Source organism: Lepisma saccharinum, chromosome 17, assembly GCF_977018435.1.
Source record: "Lepisma saccharinum chromosome 17, izLepSacc3.1, whole genome shotgun sequence".
Lineage (NCBI taxonomy): Eukaryota > Metazoa > Arthropoda > Insecta > Zygentoma > Lepismatidae > Lepisma > Lepisma saccharinum.
The window spans coordinates 63,042,752-63,066,159 of record NC_139245.1 but is presented as its reverse complement, the minus strand read 5'-3'; the positions used below and the strand labels follow the sequence as shown (position 1 = coordinate 63,066,159).

The following is a 23,408-nucleotide window of genomic DNA, read 5'->3' as shown; positions in this document are numbered from 1 at the left end:
CCCCTGTCAGTTTCCAACCCCCCTTTTTTAACTATGCTTGCCTAACCTAACCTTATCAGAAATGGTTTGTGGGGCTATCCATCAGCTACCCGTGCATAATGTACAATTTGCACACGTGACGAACACGATAGTAGGTATTTTTTGGTAAAGAAGGTTGGAAACACTGCATACCTACAACAGTAGTCAACCTCTGCCCACCATATTGTGTGTTACGGAAGCGAAAAAGGAATAACAAAAACTACTCTCTATGTGAAAAATTGTCTTTGTTTTTGTGTAAAAAGCATAATGGCAACTTGAACTATGTTTCACAATACACAATTGGTAAGTACGAACCATGCGAAACACAAAATATCCAATTTTAATGTGTCTCCGATATAACGAACTGTTACCCTAACCTCTGTACCTATTTCCACTAGAATGCTTTGGTGCAACAAATTAATTTAAAAAAAATCATGTTCTAATGCAATTTCCTCTCATGTATCAACTATTTTGAAAGTTATGTTGTTTTACAATAATTGCTACCACAATTTTTTAACCATTAAAAAATAAGTAGTGTTACATAATTAAACATGAATGTGCTGAGGGGTTGCCAATAGAGGAAATATAGTGCTTCTTGTTTATAATAGTGATATCCCTAATATCGAAAGATGTTTTATGCTGGCTGATACAGGATTTGAACTGAGAAGTTTTATGTACAATACACTTCCCAAGCACAAATCCCATACCGTGCATTGCATTAATGCTCCTGAGTCTGGATCCCAGGGAAGCCAGAATGAACTTGGAACCTGAGAAAAATAAAAAATATATAGCTATATAGTTTGCACATGGTAATGAACACATAATCGTCACAACAAACTCTAAATGTTTATATGTGTTTGTGTCAGTACAGTGTACTGTTTTGTTCCAGCAGATAATATGTGCTCTATCTACACTATGCCCTAAGTATACAATGTGTAAATAAAACCTGCAATTTTTATCCACATCTAATTTTTAAATGACATATGTTTCAACAATTTGTATTAATGCATGATCATTATAAAAATTATTTCATAATAAATGCATAATTATTGTGCTGTGAATTTTATTTATAAATTAAGTAAATGCTTAATAAATTTATGTAAAACTACTATATTTCACATAAATCTTGAGCACTGCACAAAGAAGAAAAATAACTCTCATGGGACTTCATTGAAGCCCATGTTAACAATTGAGACGGTTAGGTTGATTTGATTTGATTTATTTTACTTCTCTTTTGAGCAACTTTTGGCTAATTTGAGAAGATGGGAATGAGGAATGATATGATGAAATTGATGAATGGACACTCAGAAACAGCCATGCCCAGGCCAGGATTCGAACCCGGAACCCCTAGCATCTTAGCACGATGTGCTAACCACATCACTGGCAATTGAGAAGGTGAATGGAATGGCATGGATAAATAACAATAATAAAAACATCATCACAACGATTGTACATAACTGGCAAAAATATAGGCTGCTATGATAAGTGGTGTGTGTACTGTGAACATTTTCGATGCATGCGTTTGTATTATTTAGCAACCTTAAGTAGCCTATCAAGAGTTTTCATTTCTTTTCAGCAATGTTTTCACTATTTGTACTGTTCCGTTTACTTTTGTCCTGTTACAGCCATCGATAACCTATGCACATTTTTTTTTCACTTAAGTTTGTGCTGCTTCTTCTCATCCGTCTGCCTGCAAGCACGTTCATACAAAACCAAACTGCGTACTGTTGGGGCTTGACTTCCGTATAATTACGATTTTGGCATGGCTTACGGGATGCATAAGATTCAAAATGAGTGGTTATTATTTATGGTCTGTAGAAGATGAAATTGCTGTTTTAAAATCGCAGGAAATCCTAGGTAACCGTTCCGAATGTTTCATGATTTTTCACAAATTTTATAGGAGTATTAGGAAGTGTTTACAAAACTGGAAATGATTGTGGGAGTAAGTTAGAAACTTGAAGAAACTAATTAGCACAGTTAAAAGTTGCACAAAGTATTAATTACAAGATAAATTGTGTTTTGAAATGTATTGTGCACGAGCAAGAATGCCTGCAAAGAGGTGCTAACAAATTATGCCTACCAAACTTAATCTGCTCGTGGAAGTGTATTTTCATATAAATTAGTGCAAGATATGGATAATTATTATTATTACTAACTTGGATTACAGGAGGTTGAGAGAGAAACAATCCTCTTGTTGGGAAAATGAAGTTCCACAATTTTGATCAATCTGGCACCTCCTGTTCAGTGACAAATTACTATGAAGATATTTTCGAAACAAAAAAAGGATTTCTGATATCTCTAAGATGTGTTTTAAGTACACGCAAATGTCCACTGTCATTTCCGTCTGCTTTTCGAAAACGTGAAAACACAGATTATCGGCCATTTTGGTAGCTCTATTTTCTTCTTCGAAGTTGGATGTCATACACAAACATCCGAAAGGTACGAAGTACGTACTTGAAGCATGGTTTTGGCGGAAGTGACGTCACCTAGTACAGTTCGAAAGCGCCAAGTACACGAGTACGCAAGTGCATATCTCGCAGTGCAGATGGAAGCTGACTCGGTCACGTGATTTCCGCACTCGTTGTTCATTTGTTTAAAATCGCGGAGGTAGAAGGTCAGCAACACAGGTTAAATATACGTTATGGGTTAGCAAGTTCTTGGTTAAAGTGCTTCTAATGTGTGGAATTGTATGTGAAAGAACATTTGAAAATGCAACGTGATTTCTATGGTGAAAAACAAGTGTTTATAACGTGGGGAAAACAACGAGTACTCAGCTTTATCTACTGATCGTATCTGGCGCTGCAGTCGAAGTGCAATTCGAAAGACTTTCACTTCCAGTCCACGACTTCAAGACCGTACTCCAAGACCATACTCGGAGGATGCTCGCTTCAAGTACGGTCTTGCACCTTTCGGACACGGCCACAACAGAACATGACGAATGTAGTTCGCTGTAGCCCGCTCTAGGAGGGTTAAAAAGGGTCCTACAAGAACTGTCTACAACTGTGGCCCGATATGTAGTCGACTGTAGCCTGTAGACAGTTTCAAGAAGGCAGTGTCTGCTGCCACGTTCTTTTTCTGCTGGAACCTCAAAAAAGATGCGCGTGGCAGTAGACTCGGTCTTTGTTTTATCGTGATTTCATCATGCTATGTATGCAATTACGTCTGTAACACATACTGTGAAGTTGTAGCGACTACTTTCACAAAAATGTTTTAAGATTAGGTCCCTCAGCATTCTTCTAATAATAAACCTAAATGCTCTCGTAGTTAGGTTAAGTTCTGTTAGCATTAAAATAATATCGCTAAATGCTTTCTAAAGGTAAAGGTTCTAAATTACCTGTACATTCATTCCCACTAATTATAAACTTGCATTTCTCTCGTCTTAATCTGTTTCTTAAGATTTGTAACATCATCTTAGCAGACGAATTACGTGGCAGCAGCAAATTTGACGCTTATTCTTACTGCTGCCACGCACGTGTCAGCAGACTCGGCCTTTCAAGAATCGCAAATTCAGGAAATGACTACAAATTTGACCACAAGCCTGACGTGGCTACATATTAGACTACATATCGGACTACTAACAGTTCGTGAATCGCGCCGCTGGACAATTTGCTGAGCAATACTTATGGATCCTACTGATGAGTATTATCGTGCAAATTGTCTATGACTATTTTTATTAATTTTTCTCTTACATCCTATGTCGTGTTAAGCGATAGATTTTTATGTATGCTGATACAGAAGTTGTCAACAGCTTGTTTGGAGTTTTCTTTTCATTATTGAACCTCTTATTGGGTCAAATAGAGTGGACAAACATGGTGATAGACAATTTGCACGGTAATACAAATGGATCCCACTGTACAGGGGTTATTCACCGGATATCTCGTGATTTCCCGAAATATCGGTATTTCGTATCAATGCAGAATTTATCATTAATAATGTTTTACGTATTTAAATATATTCAGTTTTTATTCATTAAAAGAATAACATATTAAAAGGGGTAGTGTGCGACTTATTTCGTGCAAAGTTACTTAATTAACTATTATCGACTTTTCCCCGAATGGCATATTATGTTTTTCTTTTATTTACAGTAAAGGACATTTTGTGAAACATTCAGTCAAGGGGAGGATCTACATATATTTCCCGAACCAAAAACAAAAACAAGTTTCCAAGGGTTTCTATTTTGACATTTTTGATTCAACATTCAAGAAACGACTTCGGAGAAAATTACCCAAACATTATGGAGATGCGAAAGAAGGCAAGTTCATACATACCTGAATTGGACTACAAAGAGAAGTTCCAAGAAAATATTAACGGCCAATTGTAAGTGATATTGACACGTATTACAGAAAAGAGTAATAATCAATTGCGTACTACTTTACTATCAATGATTTATTTCACAATTTTTTACATTGCTATAGTGGAACCACAAGGAAAGAAACCTGCGCAGACCCCATCGCGCTGGCGGGTGGGGGAAAAAGACAGGAGGAAGAAGCCTTCAGAGTCGCCAACGTCAGTGTTGCCAGACCTATTGATTTCTCGGTAGGATTCCATAATAAACTATTGCTATGGCACCTCCGACGGCCAGCTCAAAAACACGTTTCCTGCTCATCTTTACTTGAACATGGAGGGGAGATGTGGAGTGGAACTCCACTCAGCCGTGAAAAGTGCTGTTTGAACTGTGAAATTATGTCAAACGCTACTCAATTGTGCTAGGACATTATTTTAATTACTTTTACTACATTACTATTTTTAGATGGCTGTATTTTATCCCACCCTAAACTCTATTTCTATTTTAGTTATTTTACGTCGCTTTTGTGCCTCTACGGGTAAGTACGACAATATGGATGAATGAAAAACTGATGAAATGGATGAAGTGACACAAACACAGTGAAACGTCCTTGCCTTACGAGGTAGAAACACTGACTTCGTAGCGTGGGCAAATTATGTTATACATGTATGTGTTTGTGGGTGTGTGTGTGTATTTCTAGCAGATGGGGAGGATGGGTGGCACCCTAGCATAAGCGTTGCTATCTTGAATTATTGAGGAAGACATGCTGTCTAATTCACCAAATATATTTCACATACGTAATGCATTTTCTCATTATGGTGCAGGACGCGTGCCCACCCGTATCGATAGCTGCACACGAACACCATCAGAAGGCAAATTGATTTGTTATTGTTAGCATTCGACTTGAAAGATTGTGGAAAATCGCTGACAACGAAAGGCGGCACGTTAGCTTCATCTGTGAACACAACTTTCTACCATTTCCTGTCATAAAAATTCCTCGCGATAATAGAGGCATCCCAGCCCCTTGTGTCGATGCTGAGAAAGGGCAAATTTGAGGGTGTTTTCCACGCACCCTCTAACCGGAAAATGCAGAAGAGATGAAAGATGTTGGTCGGTTCCTTCGGGCGGTTTACTTTCTTTTGTTTGAAACATGTCCACTCCTGAAATGGAGATCTTCGGTATATTTTCGCCAAACACAGGGTGCTGGGTTTAGCACCATTGTTGCAAAAGTATCTATGACGTTTACACCGTAAACAATGCGCGCCACTCCCCCTTGCCCCCCCCAATGCGCACAACTATGCCGCCCTCCCCCCCCCAAGAACGTCGTTCATCAGAACTTCTGGTTTCCAAGGAACAATCTCACGAATTTTTCAAATCTGACCTGGCAACACTGCCCCGAACACCGATAACGGCAGGGAAGTTGCGCGAACGCTTTGGACGGAAGGTTTTTTTCCTTGTGGTCGAGCTATAATGTACTATTCTGCATTGCGGAACATTGCTTTAGGTGAAATTATGAATTTCTAACGAAAATAATGTATATTTCTTACATTAACGAGTACTTAATGTTGTTCCTTATTTCCCACAAACCATCCACGGGTAGCCCCAAAAACCGGGTCGGGTACCCTATTCTACACCCTCGAATTTTGAATTATTTTTTTTGGAACGAGTTTACAATACCGGACCACTCTCCAATTTCTACGAAATGTCGCCTACTCACTAATTGTGAACTCCTAAACACGAATCTGCATGTAATAATTGGCGGTCAAGTATGGAAATCGTGAAAAAAAACGAATTAAACTATGTTTTCTTAACGTAACGTAACCCTACCATGAGAACAATAGCTCCACGGAAGACGCCATTTTCCCAACATGAAGAAATCAACAGGCAAGACAAGGTATAGTTCTCGTAGCTAAAATATTAATTTTTCTTTGTATTTATGCTAATGGAACCTAACCTAACAGGCCTAACCTAACGTCGTAGGCATTCCTCGTCTTACGTCAGCAAGATTGTTGTGCATAAAGGAAGAACATTAAAGAATTGCGAAAGAAAGATGGTTCCGAATTGCTGTGTAGGGACAATCAGCATGGTAAATCGCAAGGTTATTTTACAATTTCTAGACGTAAATGTACAATTTTAACAAGCGATCGCCAAATATGAACTACAGTTACGTCATCAGGACACCGAAATTAGTAAGTAGGCGAAATTTTATAGAAATTGGGGAGTGGTCCGGTATTGTAAACTCATGCCTTTTTTTTTCATTATGAACATTATTTGATCCTATTTGTGAATAAAAAAAAATTGGAGCGCGGAAAGAAGTATTTACGACTGTACAGCCGTTTAAAGTTGAAATTTTGTCGTTTGAAATGGTTCGCAATTATTTCCAATTTCTAGATCGTGATACTAACACGACACCAAATTTGGTAACATTATCGTATGGGTAAAACGGATTCCTTCAAATTTCCTTCAAATTTACACGTCTGTGAAGTTAGCCACATTTTCCTCAGCCACAAATACAAGCCACGCCCACGCCGCGCTCCTTCCGGCTGGGTTGCAATCCCAGAAACCAAACCTTCCCAGGCAATATGTAAATGAACATTTCGGATAGTAGTAAATCATGAAAGTTTCATTTCATGATTGAAATACAAAGAATAAACATCAAAGAACACAAGGAAATGAAGTTTCACGATAATTTTCTACCATCCCAAAAATGACTTATTTCTACGTCTGTGAAGTTAGCCACATTTTCCTCAGCCACAAATACAAGCCACGCCCACGCCGCGCTCCTTCCGGCTGGGTTGCAATCCCAGAAACCAAACCTTCCCAGGCAACATGTAAATGAACATTTCGGATAGTAGTAAATCATGAAAGTTTCATTTCATGATTGAAATACAAAGAATAAACATCAAAGAACACAAGGAAATGAAGTTTCACGATAATTTTCTATCATCCCAAAAATGACTTATTTCTCGCGATATGCGACCGGTCCAGCCACGAATTGCATTTTCGGCGCCTAAGACCAATCAAAGTTCAATTTAATGATTTTAATACAAAGAATAAACATCAAGGAACACAACCAAAAAAGTTTATACGGTGACTGTCAACAAATAACGAAGATATAACCATCCCAAAAATGACTTATTTCTCGCGATATGCGACCGTTACCGGTCCAGCCACGACTTACATTTTGGGTTCTTAGAACGAATCAAAATTCCATTTCATGACTTTACAAATAAAGAATAAGCATCAAGGAACACAACCAAAAAAAGTTTATACGGTGACTGTCAACAAATAACGAAGATATAACCATCCCAAAAATGACTTATTTCTCGAGATATGCGACCGTTAACGGTCCAGCCACAAATTGCATTTTCGGCGCCTAAGACCAATCGAAGTTCAATTTAATGATTTTAATACAAAGAATAAACATCAAGGAACACAACCAAAAAAAGTTTATACTGTGACTGTCAACAAATAACGAAGATATAACCATCCCAAAAATGACTTATTTCTCGCGATATGCGACCGTTACCGGTCCAGCCACGACTTGCATTTTGGGTTCTTAGAACGAATCAAAATTCCATTTCATGACTTTACAAATAAAGAATAAACATCAAGGAACACAACCAAAAAAAGTTTATACGGTGACTGTCAACAAATAACGAAGATATAACCATCCCAAAAATGACTTATTTCTCGCGATATGCGACCGTTACCGGTCCAGCCACGAATTGCATTTTGGGTTCTTAGAACGAATCAAAATTCCATTTCATGACTTTACAAATAAAGAATAAACATCAAGGAACACAACCAAAAAAAGTTTATACGGTGACTGTCAACAAATAACGAAGATATAACCATCCCAAAAATGACTTATTTCTCGAGATATGCGACCGTTACCGGTCCAGCCACGAATTGCATTTTGGGTTCTTAGAACGAATCAAAATTCCATTTCATGACTTTACAAATAAAGAATAAACATCAAGGAACACAACCAAAAAAGTTTATACGGTGACTGTCCACAAATAACGAAGATATAACCATCCCAAAAATGACTTATTTCTCGCGATATGCGACCGTTACCGGTCTAGCCACGAATTTCATTTTGGGTTCTTAGAACGAATCAAAATTCCATTTCATGACTTTACAAATAAAGAATAAACATCAAGGAACACAACCAAAAAAAGTTTATACGGTGACTGTCAACAAATAACGAAGATATAACCATCCCAAAAATGACTTATTTCTCGCGATATGCGACCGTTACCGGTCCAGCCACGAATTGCATTTTGGGTTCTTAGAACGAATCAAAATTCCATTTCATGACTTTACAAATAAAGAATAAACATCAAGGAACACAACCAAAAAAAGTTTAACGGTGACTGTCAACAAATAACGAAGATATAAACATCCCAAAAATGACTTATTTCTCCAGATATGCGACCGTTACCGGTCCAGCCACGAATTGCATTTTCGGCGCCTAAGACCAATCAAAGTTCAATTTAATGATTTTAATACAAAGAATAAACATCAAGGAACACAACCAAAAAAAGTTTATACGGTGACTGTCAACAAATAACGAAGATATAACCATCCCAAAAATGACTTATTTCTCGAGATATGCGACCGTTACCGGTCCAGCCACGAATTGCATTTTCGGCGCCTAAGACCAATGAAAGTTCAATTTAATGATTTTAATACAAAGAATAAACATCAAGGAACACAACCAAAAAAAGTTTATACGTTGACTGTCAACAAATAACGAAGATATAACCATCCCAAAAATGACTTATTTCTCGCGATATGCGACCGTTACCGGTTAAGCCACGAATTGCATTTTCGGCGCCTAAGACCAATCAAAGTTCAATTTAATGTTTTTAATACAAAGAATAAGCATCAAGGAACACAACCAAAAAAAGTTTATACGGTGACTGTCAACAAATAACGAAGATATAACCATCCCAAAAATGACTTATTTCTCGCGATATGCGACCGTTACCGGTCCAGCCACGAATTGCATTTTGGGTTCTTAGAACGAATCAAAATTCCATTTCATGACTTTACGAATAAAGAATAAACATCAAGGAACACATCCAAAAAAAGTTTATACGGTGACTGTCCACAAATAACGAAGATATAACCATCCCAAAAATGACTTATTTCTCGAGATATGCGACCGTTACCGGTCCAGCCACGAATTGCATTTTCGGCGCCTAAGACCAATCAAAGTTCAATTTAATGATTTTAATACAAAGAATAAACATCAAGGAACACAACCAAAAAAAGTTTATACGGTGACTGTCCACAAATAACGAAGATATAACCATCCCAAAAATGACTTATTTCTCGAGATATGCGACCGTTACCGGTCCAGCCACGAATTGCATTTTCGGCGCCTAAGACCAATCAAAGTTCAATTTAATGATTTTAATACAAAGAATAAACATCAAGGAACACAACCAAAAAAAGTTTATACGGTGACTGTCAACAAATAACGAAGATATAACCATCCCAAAAATGACTTATTTCTCGCGATATGCGACCGTTACCGGTCCAGCCACGAATTGCATTTTCGGCGCCTAAGACCAATCAAAGTTCAATTTAATGATTTTAATACAAAGAATAAACATCAAGGAACACAACCAAAAAAAGTTTATACGGTGACTGTCAACAAATAACGAAGATATAACCATCCCAAAAATGACTTATTTCTCGCGATATGCGACCGTTACCGGTCCAGCCACGAATTGCATTTTCGGCGCCTAAGACCAATCAAAGTTCAATTTAATGATTTTAATACAAAGAATGAACATCAAGGAACACAAACAAAAAAAGTTTATACGGTGACTGTCAACAAATAACGAAGATATAACCATCCCAAAAATGACTTATTTCTCGCGATATGCGACCGTTGCCGGTCCAGCCACGACTTGCATTTTGGGTTCTTAGAACGAATCAAAATTCCATTTCATGACTTTACAAATAAAGAATAAACATCAAGGAACACAACCAAAAAAAGTTTATACGGTGACTGTCAACAAATAACGAAGATATAACCATCCCAAAAATGACTTATTTCTCGCGATATGCGACCGTTACCGGTCCAGCCACGAATTGCATTTTCAGCGCCTAAGACCAATCAAAGTTCAATTTAATGATTTTAATACAAAGAATGAACATCAAGGAACACAAACAAAAAAAGTTTATACGGTGACTGTCAACAAATAACGAAGATATAACCATCCCAAAAATGACTTATTTCTCGCGATATGCGACCGTTGCCGGTCCAGCCACGACTTGCATTTTGGGTTCTTAGAACGAATCAAAATTCCATTTCATGACTTTACAAATAAAGAATAAACATCAAGGAACACAACCAAAAAAAGTTTATACGGTGACTGTCAACAAATAACGAAGATATAACCATCCCAAAAATGACTTATTTCTCGCGATATGCGACTGTTACCGGTCCAGCCACGAAATGCATTTTGGGTTCCTAGAACGAATCAAAATTCCATTTCATGACTTTACAAATAAAGAATAAACATCAAGGAACACAACCAATAAAAGATTGGGCAATTGCTTTATTTTCAACTGTATTTATTGTAACTACTTTGATTATATTATAGCAGAAAATTCATGCATTTTCCTCATACATATCTTGTTTCTCTATTCAGGTAACCGGAATTTTTTAAATGTCGGACGACTATTCCAAAGGAGAGATGGACACGTGCTACATTCCTTGTTTGAAAGGTTAGTCTTATGGTGTTTTCTTCCCTTTTGTGTATATTGCCCTAAAATTACTGCTGTAAACATTGGTTTCTTGGCATAGAAAAACAGTTCTAAGAGACACTGTAATATCACATAAAGAGATAGCATAATGTTGGAAAATATATATAATATGAAGTAAGCTTTGTTCTTAACATCGAGTCCTGAATTCCTGCATGGGTTCAAAAGTACATTCAAAGATTTTCTTTTATAGGAGATATGGAAGAAGCTCCAGGACAGACTTTGTTCACTGGAATAAGGATGGAATGCTGGCCGTGAAAAACTTTCTAGAACTGAATCTATAACAGCAGGAGTAACAGGGACAGGTTGTATTGAAATTCGGACAATGCGGAGAAATTTCCTCTGCAAAAAGACAGCTATACATGTGACAAGGTATTTACGAAAGAAATACAGCAATTAAAATTAAAAAAATAATATGTTTCTGTATTTTGGTAGGGAATGGAATTTTATATTGCACTTTAATAACATTTAATGGTCATTCTGTGTCAGTCCCCTACATTTAAGAGAGAATTCTTTCTAAATATTAACTGTCCTTCCTTCCTACCTTTAGAAATGATTTTGTGCTGCTGCATTAGAGTTCTTGCCTAAAAATATATATGCATGCAGGCTTGTGTGTGAGAGTTGACAATTAGTTTATATTTATAACAATTATACAAAATACACAAATATAAAGACTCCAATACTTAATTCTATATTCTCGAATAGTATTGTTAGATGATTTTGACAATTGTATCTTCACTTTTTTTTTCTGTTTTCTGCTTTTTTTTCTTTCTTTTTTCCCCAGGTTGACCCCGGAGAGATGACAAGGTTCCTTTTAAGGAACCGCCCCCTGAGGAAGGTACTGACTGGCGTTTTACAGTTTAACAAGACCCGGTCCTTACCTTTCTTTGTGGGCCTTGAAAAATCTTCTGCCGGAACATTTGTTGTTCCTAACGAGTCATTGACATGCTTACGGCGCCGGCTGGCGCCGGACTGAATTGTGAACATTTCGGAGCTGATTGTCTTACGTGAGCGTGATACTGTATCCGGCTGTGCAAATATCCACCATAGAGCAGTGTGTAACGTGACTTCCTTGTCATCAAGGAGTCCGTGGTTCGAATCCTGGCCGAGGGTGCCAAACCGTCCGGAGTAGGTGGATCCGACCTGCCGGTTACTAAGACGTGGATGATTTCGAGATCCCTTTCAGGATATGCACCAGGACGACTCAGTTCGCTCATTTCCGATCGTTATCGACCATGAAATTAACCGATAACGAGCTTTCTTTTAATTATTTTTTGCTTTCGAGTTACAACAGAATCTGGCGATGTTTGATGGAAAATGGCATTTATTTATTGTTAACTATTTTACAGGGGTTTTTCCCATAAACCCCTTTCCCATCGCCAGTTTTGTCGTCGTTCATGGGTGAATTTTCATTTAAGTAAATCATGTGTGGTAATGCATGAAAAATATGTGAATTTTCCTTACAAATTTCCTTCATCAAAAGCACAGTATTATCAAGTCTTTAATTAACCTAAAGTAGACATCCAAGTTAAGACGAGGGAAGAGTTGAAATACCCCAAGGTCACTAGCTCAACAGGCTGCCATGCGAAAGGAATGCACCCGTTTTCCTATTTCCCCCTGGGCTGGTGGCGGCAAGGAGCATACAAGGGAGAGATACTGAGATTACCATGACAGGTTAAGGGGATTGGAGTAAGCCTCTTTCTTCTTCCTCCTCAGTGCAATGAACCTGTAGTTGATACCTCTGGCATGTGATTTGGAATTTTGAAAACTGTGAAACTAAATGAAATTTGGTTTAACTGGTTCAATTGAAAACGTAAACTGGCCCCTGTAAATTACAGTGCTTTTTTTTTCTATTATGGAAACTAGAAATTACGATTTCTTGTACAATGCACTGTAGTGTTTTGGCAAGTTTAAGTAACCAATGTTAATTTCCAGGGGATAGGGTCGTCGTACCTGTTTGATCCCCTCCCGACACCAGTGGGTCCATTTTATATGACACCCGAGTATGCAAATGAAACCCTGTCCCAATTCTCTCGGGTCCTGGGGAGGGGGGAGACTGGCGTACTACTCTGTGAATGAGCAGACAGGGTTAAAGCCCTCTTCTAAGTTTTGGACCCAAATCTGGCAAACAAATTTTGTTTTACTTTACTTCACTTTTCTGGCACTTTTGGCTAATCGCGAGGGTGAGGATGTTATGATGAAATTGATGAAGGGACACTCACTAAAAGAACATCCATGCCGGGATTCTGGCGTTGTAATGCTCTGTGCTTAGAATTCGTCTGCCATTACGTCAGGCAGGATGCAGAAAAGATAGATTGCTTTCCTGTTTTAAGTACACTTTATGCACAGGAAGGCTAATCGGGACTGGACCTACAGTTTAAAGTGGGACACGCCCTTGGTGGTCAGTTAGTTTTGATATTTGAGTACGCAGGTTGACCTCCACCCTTTTTCCTTACGGGCGCTGACCCCCGTGGCGGAGCAGTTGCCACATCGCACTACAGCGGCAGCGGTCCCGGGTCGGCATGGATCTTTGTGAATGTCCATTCATCATATCATCACTCATCCCCATCTTTGCAAATTAGCCAAAAGTGGCACAAAAATGGAAGTAAAATTAATGAAATCCTACCATTGGGGCCTCCCCGATGGCGTAGTGGTAGCGTCCTCGCCTTGTAATCAAGGGGTCCCGGGTTCGATACCCGGTGGGGGCACATAGTGGTTTGGATCCCACTTTAAACTGTAGGTCCAGTCCCGATTAGCCTTACTGTGCGTAAAGTGGACTTCAATCACCAAATTAATCCCATCCTTCCATTGGGGGGCGGGCCGTCTGGGAAAGTTCCGATGGAGATACAACCCTCCCCCCCCCCGAAGTTTTTGTGAAAGCCAAATTTTAAAATGAAAGTAGTAGTAAATTCTGTGATTGATTTAGATCGTTTTCCTTTAATTTCCTACCTATTTTGGCTAATTGTGCAGATGAGGATGAGAGCGACGAAGTTTCAAAGAACATTAGACCCATCCCAGAATTCAAACCCAGGACCCCTGGAGTTGTAGCACACTGTGCTAACTACTCCACCACAGAGGAGGACTGAAGGGTTTAAAAAATCGACAAACACTAAGTGATGGATGCAACCGCCTCCATTACAATTGCCACCAATTTCAGTGTGCATAGCTGAAAACTTACTTTGGAGGGAAGAGGGTAGAATAGGACTTGAGGCTTATCTTTGGGGGAGGGAGGAAAATCGAAAAGTTTTGCATCTATGACATACATTACTTGCTTCATTTAATTTATTTGTGTGTGCTAATTTAATTCATCTTATAAAGGAGAAAACACCAAACAGGCACAAGTTTCAGCCACATGCCATAAAGTTAGCAAACTCAAAGTCTGTAAACAGCTTTCATTATTGGAGGTGAAAACCTGCATGGGGAAGGAAATTCCACAAGGTCACTTCACCTTGCAGGTGGCCCTCGGAGCAACATATCAAGAGAACTCCCCCGCCCTCCCATCAGTCTAAGAAAGCTGCAAAGAGAAAGAGAACACCTGAAAAAAAGTAATGAACTTCCTTTATGTATCCTGGACTTTACAAACACTAACAAATAACAAGCTTACAGATTACTCTGTCCCAATATTGTCGATTTTGATCAAAGGATGGAAAGATACATTTAACAACAGCCCCTCCGCCCGATCACGTCTGCGCTCAACCGCGGAAAAAAAAATACGCGGCAGGATCACTAACGGTTCTATACGACGAGAAAAGAGGTTTTTTTTGTGGGATGTTTATGTTTCTTAATTTTTAAAGGTGACGGCTTACTCTCTTTTAAATGTGTTCCTTGATTTTTGTTCTTTATTTTAAAAGCAAGAAATGAAAGTTTCTGAATGTAATTCGTGGCTGGGTCGGTAACGGTTCCATATGGCGAGAAACGAGTTTTCTTTAATCCCTTGTTGCTTTCGAGGTACAACAGAATCTCGCGAACGTGGATAGATGAGATGGAAATTGACGCTTATTAATTGTTAACTTTGTAACAGTCGGTTGCTCATCTAAACCCCTTCCTGATCACCAGTTTTGTCGTCGCTCATGCATGATTTTCCTTTTCAGTAAATCATGTGTGGTCATGGATGAAAGGTATGTGAATTTTCCTTACAAATTTCGTTCACTTAAAGTAGAGTATATGAACTCTTTAATTAACCTAAAGTAAACATCCAAGTTAAGAGGAGGGAAGAGTTGAGAATACCCCAAGGTCACTCGCTCCACAGGCTGCCATGTGAAAGGAATGCACCAGTTTTCCTATTTCCCCCTGGGCTGGTGGCTGCAAGGAGCATACAAGGGAGAGATACTGAGATTACCATGACAGGTTAAGGGGATTGGAGTAAGCCTCTTTCTTTTTCCTCCTCTGTGCAATGAACCTGTAGTTGATACCTCTGGCAAGTGATTTGGAATTTTGAAAACTGTGAAACCAAATGTTCTTTCCTTGCAATGGTCCAATATGAAAACGTAAGCTGGTTAATGTAAGTTGTAGTACTGTTATTTAAAGATTTTTTGGCTTCGGAATTCTGTTTGATTAACTAGGAAGAATTTTATTCCTGTTATGAAACTAATATTCTTTGTATTAAATCACTAAATGGAACTTCGATTGGTCTTAGGGGCCCAAAATGCAATTCGTGGCTGGACCGGTAACGGTCGCATATCGCGAGAAATAAGTCATTTTTGGGATGGTTATATCTTCGTTATTTGTGGTCAGTCACCGTATAAACTTTTTTTGGTTGTGTTCCTTGATGTTTATTCTTTATTTGTAAAGTCATGAAATGGAATTTTGATTCGTTCTAAGAACCCAAAATGCAATTCATGGCTGGACCGGTAACGGTCGCATATCGCGAGAAATAAGTCATTTTTGGGATGGTTATATCTTCGTTATTTGTGGACAGTCACCGTATAAACTTTTTTTGGTTGTGTTCCTTGATGTTTATTCTTTGTATTAAAATCATTAAATTGAACTTTGATTGGTCTTAGGCGCCGAAAATGCAATTCGTGGCTGGACCGGTAACGGTCGCATATCTCGAGAAATAAGTCATTTTTGGGATGGTTATATCTTCGTTATTTGTGGACAGTCACCGTATAAACTTTTATTGGTTGTGTTCCTTGATGTTTATTCTTTATTTGTAAAGTCATGAAATGGAATTTTGATTCGTTCTAGGAACCCAAAATGCATTTCGTGGCTGGACCGGTAAAAGTCGCATATCGCGAGAAATAAGTCATTTTTGGGATGGTTATATCTTCGTTATTTGTTGACAGTCACCGTATAAACTTTTTTTGGTTGTGTTCCTTGATGTTTATTCTTTATTTGTAAAGTCATGAAATGGAATTTTGATTCGTTCTAAGAACCCAAAATGCAATTCGTGGCTGGACCGGTAACGGTCGCATATCTCGAGAAATAAGTCATTTTTGGGATGGTTATATCTTCGTTATTTGTTGACAGTCACCGTATAAACTTTTTTTGGTTGTGTTCCTTGATGTTTATTCTTTGTATTAAAATCATTAAATTGAACTTTGATTGGTCTTAGGCGCCGAAAATGCAATTCGTGGCTGGACCGGTAACGGTCGCATATCTCGAGAAATAAGTCATTTTTGGGATGGTTATATCTTCGTTATTTGTGGACAGTCACCGTATAAACTTTTTTTGGTTGTGTTCATTGATGTTTATTCTTTATTTGTAAAGTCATGAAATGGAATTTTGATTCGTTCTAAGAACCCAAAATGCAATTCGTGGCTAGACCGGTAACGGTCGCATATCGCGAGAAATAAGTCATTTTTGGGATGGTTATATCTTCGTTATTTGTTGACAGTCACCGTATAAACGTTTTTTGGTTGTGTTCCTTGATGTTTATTCTTTATTTGTAAAGTCATGAAATGGAATTTTGATTCGTTCTAAGAACCCAAAATGCAATTCGTGGCTGGACCAGTAACGGTCGCATATCGCGAGAAATAAGTCATTTTTGGGATGGGTATATCTTCGTTATTTGTTGACAGTCACCGTATAAACGTTTTTTGGTTGTGTTCCTTGATGTTTATTCTTTATTTGTAAAGTCATGAAATGGAATTTTGATTCAATCTAAGAACCCAAAATGCAAGTCGTGGCTGGACCGGTAACGGTCGCATATCGCGAGAAATAAGTCATTTTTGGGATGGTTATATCTTCGTTATTTGTTGACAGTCACCGTATAAACTTTTTTTGGTTGTGTTCCTTGATGTTTATTCTTTATTTGTAAAGTCATGAAATGGAATTTTGATTCGTTCTAAGAACCCAAAATGCAATTCGTGGCTGGACCGGTAACGGTCGCATATCGCGAGAAATAAGTCATTTTTGGGATGGTTATATCTTCGTTATTTGTTGACAGTCACCGTATAAACTTTTTTTGGTTGTGTTCCTTGATGTTTATTCTTTATTTGTAAAGTCATGAAATGGAATTTTGATTCGTTCTAAGAACCCAAAATGCAATTCGTGGCTGGACCGGTAACGGTCGCATATCGCGAGAAATAAGTCATTTTTGGGATGGTTATATCTTCGTTATTTGTTGACAGTCACCGTATAAACTTTTTTTGGTTGTGTTCCTTGATGTTTATTCTTTGTATTAAAATCATGAAATTGAACTTTGATTGGTCTTAGGCGCTGAAAATGCAATTCGTGGCTGGACCGGTAACGGTCGCATATCTCGAGAAATAAGTCATTTTTGGGATGGTTATATCTTCGTTATTTGTTGACAGTCACCGTATAAACTTTTTTTGGTTGTGTTCCTTGATGTTTATTCTTTGTATTAAAATCATTAAATTGAACTTTGATTGGTCTTAGGCGCCGAAAATGCAATTCGTGGCTGGACCGGTAACGGTCGCATATCTCGAGAAATAAGTCATTTTTGGGATGGTTATATCTTCGTTATTTGTGGACAGTCACCGTATAAACTTTTTTTGGTTGTGTTCCTTGATGTTTATTCTTTATTTGTAAAGTCATGAAATGGAATTTTGATTCGTTCTAAGAACCCAAAATGCAATTCGTGGCTGGACCGGTAACGGTCGCATATCGCGAGAAATAAGTCATTTTTGGGATGGTTATATCTTCGTTATTTGTTGACAGTCACCGTATAAACTTTTTTTGGTTGTGTTCCTTGATGTTTATTCTTTGTATTAAAATCATGAAATTGAACTTTGATTGGTCTTAGGCGCTGAAAATGCAATTCGTGGCTGGACCGGTAACGGTCGCATATCTCGAGAAATAAGTCATTTTTGGGATGGTTATATCTTCGTTATTTGTTGACAGTCACCGTATAAACTTTTTTTGGTTGTGTTCCTTGATGTTTATTCTTTGTATTAAAATCATTAAATTGAACTTTGATTGGTCTTAGGCGCCGAAAATGCAATTCGTGGCTGGACCGGTAACGGTCGCATATCTCGAGAAATAAGTCATTTTTGGGATGGTTATATCTTCGTTATTTGTGGACAGTCACCGTATAAATTTTTTTGGTTGTGTTCCTTGATGTTTATTCTTTATTTGTAAAGTCATGAAATGGAATTTTGATTCGTTCTAAGAACCCAAAATGCAATTCGTGGCTGGACCGGTAACGGTCGCATATCGCGAGAAATAAGTCATTTTTGGGATGGTTATATCTTCGTTATTTGTGGACAGTCACCGTATAAACTTTTTTTGGTTGTGTTCCTTGATGTTTATTCTTTGTATTAAAATCATTAAATTGAACTTTGATTGGTCTTAGGCGCCGAAAATGCAATTCGTGGCTGGACCGGTAACGGTCGCATATCTCGAGAAATAAGTCATTTTTGGGATGGTTATATCTTCGTTATTTGTGGACAGTCACCGTATAAACTTTTTTTGGTTGTGTTCCTTGATGTTTATTCTTTATTTGTAAAGTCATGAAATGGAATTTTGATTCGTTCTAAGAACCCAAAATGCAATTCGTGGCTGGACCGGTAACGGTCGCATATCGCGAGAAATAAGTCATTTTTGGGATGGTTATATCTTCGTTATTTGTTGACAGTCACCGTATAAACTTTTTTTGGTTGTGTTCCTTGATGTTTATTCTTTGTATTAAAATCATGAAATTGAACTTTGATTGGTCTTAGGCGCTGAAAATGCAATTCGTGGCTGGACCGGTAACGGTCGCATATCTCGAGAAATAAGTCATTTTTGGGATGGTTATATCTTCGTTATTTGTTGACAGTCACCGTATAAACTTTTTTTGGTTGTGTTCCTTGATGTTTATTCTTTGTATTAAAATCATTAAATTGAACTTTGATTGGTCTTAGGCGCCGAAAATGCAATTCGTGGCTGGACCGGTAACGGTCGCATATCTCGAGAAATAAGTCATTTTTGGGATGGTTATATCTTCGTTATTTGTGGACAGTCACCGTATAAATTTTTTTGGTTGTGTTCCTTGATGTTTATTCTTTATTTGTAAAGTCATGAAATGGAATTTTGATTCGTTCTAAGAACCCAAAATGCAATTCGTGGCTGGACCGGTAACGGTCGCATATCGCGAGAAATAAGTCATTTTTGGGATGGTTATATCTTCGTTATTTGTGGACAGTCACCGTATAAACTTTTTTTGGTTGTGTTCCTTGGTGTTTATTCTTTATTTGTAAAGTCATGAAATGGAACTTTCATTGGTCTTAGGGGTCGAAAATGCAAGTCACGTCTGGAACGGTCACGGTTGCATATGGCGATAAAAGAGTCATTCTTCGGGTGGTTATATCTTCGTTATTTGTAGAAAATTATCGTGAAACTTCATTTCCTTGTGTTCTTTGATGTTTATTCTTTGTATTTCAATCATGAAATGAAACTTTTATGATTTACTACTATCCGAAATGTTCATTTACATATTGCCTGGGAAGGTCTGGTTTCTGGGATTGCAACCCTGCCGTAAGGAGCGCGGCGTGGGCGTGGCTTGTATTTGTGGCTGAGGAAAATGTGGCTAACTTCACAGACGTAAATTTACAGGAGAAAGTACTTACGGAAATCATTTTCTTGAGCGTTTTGGAAGGTCCTGAATGTAGATTTGATCCATTTTAATGTGAATGCGTTTTGTTTTCTGCGAAAATCTCTGTCCGACACGCTGTTTCTGCTCCCGCCATTTGCTTTTTGCATGAGAGTGCAATGTTCCGTGTGTTAAGACGATGCAACCCCGTAGCCAGTGTTTCAGCCTCGCCGGGTTTTCACTAGAACCACCTGTCGAGTTCGAAACAAGCCATTTTTCCCGAATGGGTGTCATTTATCGCACAACATTGTAGCAACATTGTGTTCGGACGTCACAGGAGAGAGCTGTTTTTACAATTTTTCTTTGTATTTATGCTAATGGAACCTAACCCAACAGGCCTAACCTAACCACGTAGGCATTCCTCGTCTGACGTCAATATTCAAGGTTGCAAGATTGTTGTGCGTAAAGGAAGAGAATTAACGGTTAAGAAAGAAAGAGGTTCCGACCCGAATGGGTGTCACTTACAATACAAGCTAACGCCTCTCTTAGCGAAAATAATAATTTTTCTTTGTATCTATGTTAATGAAACCTAACCCAACAGGCCTAACCTAACCACGTGCACGTAGGCATTCCTCATCTGACGTCAATATTCAAGGTTGCAAGAGTGTTGTGCGTAAAGGAAGAGCATTAACAAATTTCGAAAGAAAGATGGTTCTGACCCGAATGGGTGTCACTTATCGCAACACTCTAGCAACATTGTGTTCTGACGTCAGAGGAGAGACCTTTTTCATGTTAGGCAATACGAAGGTAACGCGTCTCTTAGCGAAAATATTATTTTTTCTTTGTATTTATGCTAATGTAACCTAACCTAACAGGCCTAACCTAACCACGTAGGCATTCCTCGTCTGACGTCAATATTCAAGGTTGCAAGAGTGTTGTGCATAAAGGAAGAGCATTAACGAATTTCGAAAGAAAGATGGTTCTGACCCGAATGGGTGTCACTTATCGCAACACTCTAGCAACATTGTGTTCTGACGTCAGAGGAGAGACCTTTTTCATGTTAGGCAATACGAAGGTAACGCGTCTCTTAGCGAAAATATTATTTTTTCTTTGTATTTATGCTAATGTAACCTAACCTAACAGGCCTAACCTAACCACGTAGGCATTCCTCGTCTGACGTCAATATTCAAGGTTGCAAGAGTGTTGTGCATAAAGGAAGAGCATTAACGAATTTCGAAAGAAAGATGGTTCTGACCCGAATGGGTGTCACTTATCGCAACACTCTAGCAACATTGTGTTCTGACGTCAGAGGAGAGACCTTTTTCATGTTAGGCAATACGAAGGTAACGCGTCTCTTAGCGAAAATATTATTTTTTCTTTGTATTTATGCTAATGTAACCTAACCTAACAGGCCTAACCTAACCACGTAGGCATTCCTCGTCTGACGTCAATATTCAAGGTTGCAAGAGTGTTGTGCATAAAGGAAGAGCATTAACGAATTGCGAAAGAAAGATGGTTCCGAATTGCGAAAGGTAGATGGTTCTGAATTGCTGTTTATGGACAATGAACGTGGTAAATCGCAAGGTTATTTTACAAGTTCTACACGTAAATGCGACGTATTAGCATAATTTCAAATAGGGGCACGAAAGTAGATATTTTCCGGTGAACGAGGTTGCACCACTGCATAAATCGACAAAACACTCTCAGAACGCCCCCTAAACCAGTATGCTATCACGGCCATAATGTGTTACAGATTCGAAACAACAAGTAACAGTAAGTACTCGTAAATAGAGAAAATAAACATTATCTTAGTTAGAAATGCATTATTTCGCCTTAAGAAATGTTCCGCAACACGTTAGCAATGTAAAGAAGTCCGAAATATATGATTCGTAGGTGTTTCACCCATGCGATAATAGTACCCAGGCCTAACCTAACCACGTAGGCATTCCTCGTCTGACGTCAATATTCAAGGTTGCAAGATTGTTGTGCGTAAAGGAAGAGAATTAACGAATTACGAAAGAAAGATAGTTCCGACCCAAATGGGTGTCACTTATCGCACAACACTGTAGCAACATTGTGTTCTGACGTCACAGAAAATATCTTTTTCATGTTAGGCAATACAAGCTAACGCGTCTCTTATCTGGATGAGTTCATGTGGTTTGACAGGTATGGAAAACAGCGACGAGACACGATGAGGAATATCATTCAACATATTGTTGAACGGTATCCTCAGCGTGTGTAAATACGTTATCTTGTGGAACATCGTGCACATTTCTTTTCGGCAACTGTAGGCCGTTTTCTGAATGACTTGTGGGCTGGGATAATTTGCGACTTCTTATTTTTATCATGGAACGACGGGGTAGGGCAATATTCTGTGGAAAAGGAAAAAAAGACGACTTATTGCATAGGACTGACTTCACTTACCGACTTTTAGTTTCAACTTCCACCTGCAATGCCTGGCCTTGGGGAAAAGAGGTAAGTTACCTTCTCAGCTTTACTTTTAGCATTAAATTTGGCTAATTTTTGTTTCTTCATGTGTCAATGCGACAAAAGTGAGAAATAGTGTTGGGGGCAGGTGACTCCGGCTAATTTCTAACATGCCTTGGTAAATGTGCGATAACGCCCAAACCTTTCACTCGTAGCCCCAAAAACCATCCACGGATAGCCCCACAAACCATTCACACAAGGTTAGGTTAGGCCTGTTAGGTTAGGTTCCATTAGCACTCATTTCACCCCTAAATTCATCGAAGAAAGAAAGCGCGGCGAACATAGTTAAAAATACGTCCGAACTATTGCAAACGACAAAATCGCCACTTCAAACGGCTGTAGAGTCGTAAATACTTCTTTCCGCGCTCCAATGTTTTTTTATTCAGAAATAGGATCACATAACCTTCATAATGAAAGAAAAAAAAATTCAAAAATCGAGGGTGTAGAATAGGGTACCCGACCCCTCATTTCGTTCAATTTAGCATATACGGACAATAGGAGAGCGTATTGTGTCCTCGTGCAGAAAGCAAATGGCGGCAGCAGCAATAGCGCGTCGGAAATAGATTTTCGTAGAAAACCACATGCATTCGCATTAAAATGGATCAAAACTACATTCCCGAACATTAACAATGCTACAGAAAATGATTTGCGTAAGTACTTTCTGCTATAAATTTGAAGAAATCCGTCTCTGGTATAGTAAAGTGTTACCTTCATATATACAGAGGTAAGAACAATGTTTGTGGGTACTATTATCGTATGGGGGAAACACCTACGAATCATATATTTCGGACTTCTTTACATTGCTAACGTGTTGCGGAACATTTCTTAAGGCGAAATAATGCATTTCTAACTAAGATA

General features: G+C 38.4%; 1 protein-coding gene across 1 annotated transcript in view; it reads left to right on the top strand.

Annotated features, from left to right (window-relative positions):
• The first annotated feature begins 4,172 nt into the window (after nucleotides 1-4,172).
• The window catches only part of LOC146001329 (uncharacterized), a 69,788-nt gene continuing 50,552 nt past the window's right edge, over nucleotides 4,173-23,408 (top strand). The window contains exon 1 of the mRNA XM_083138644.1: nucleotides 4,173-4,335. The gene's annotated coding sequence lies outside the window, so the exon portion shown is untranslated. The remainder of the gene's footprint in view (nucleotides 4,336-23,408) is intronic.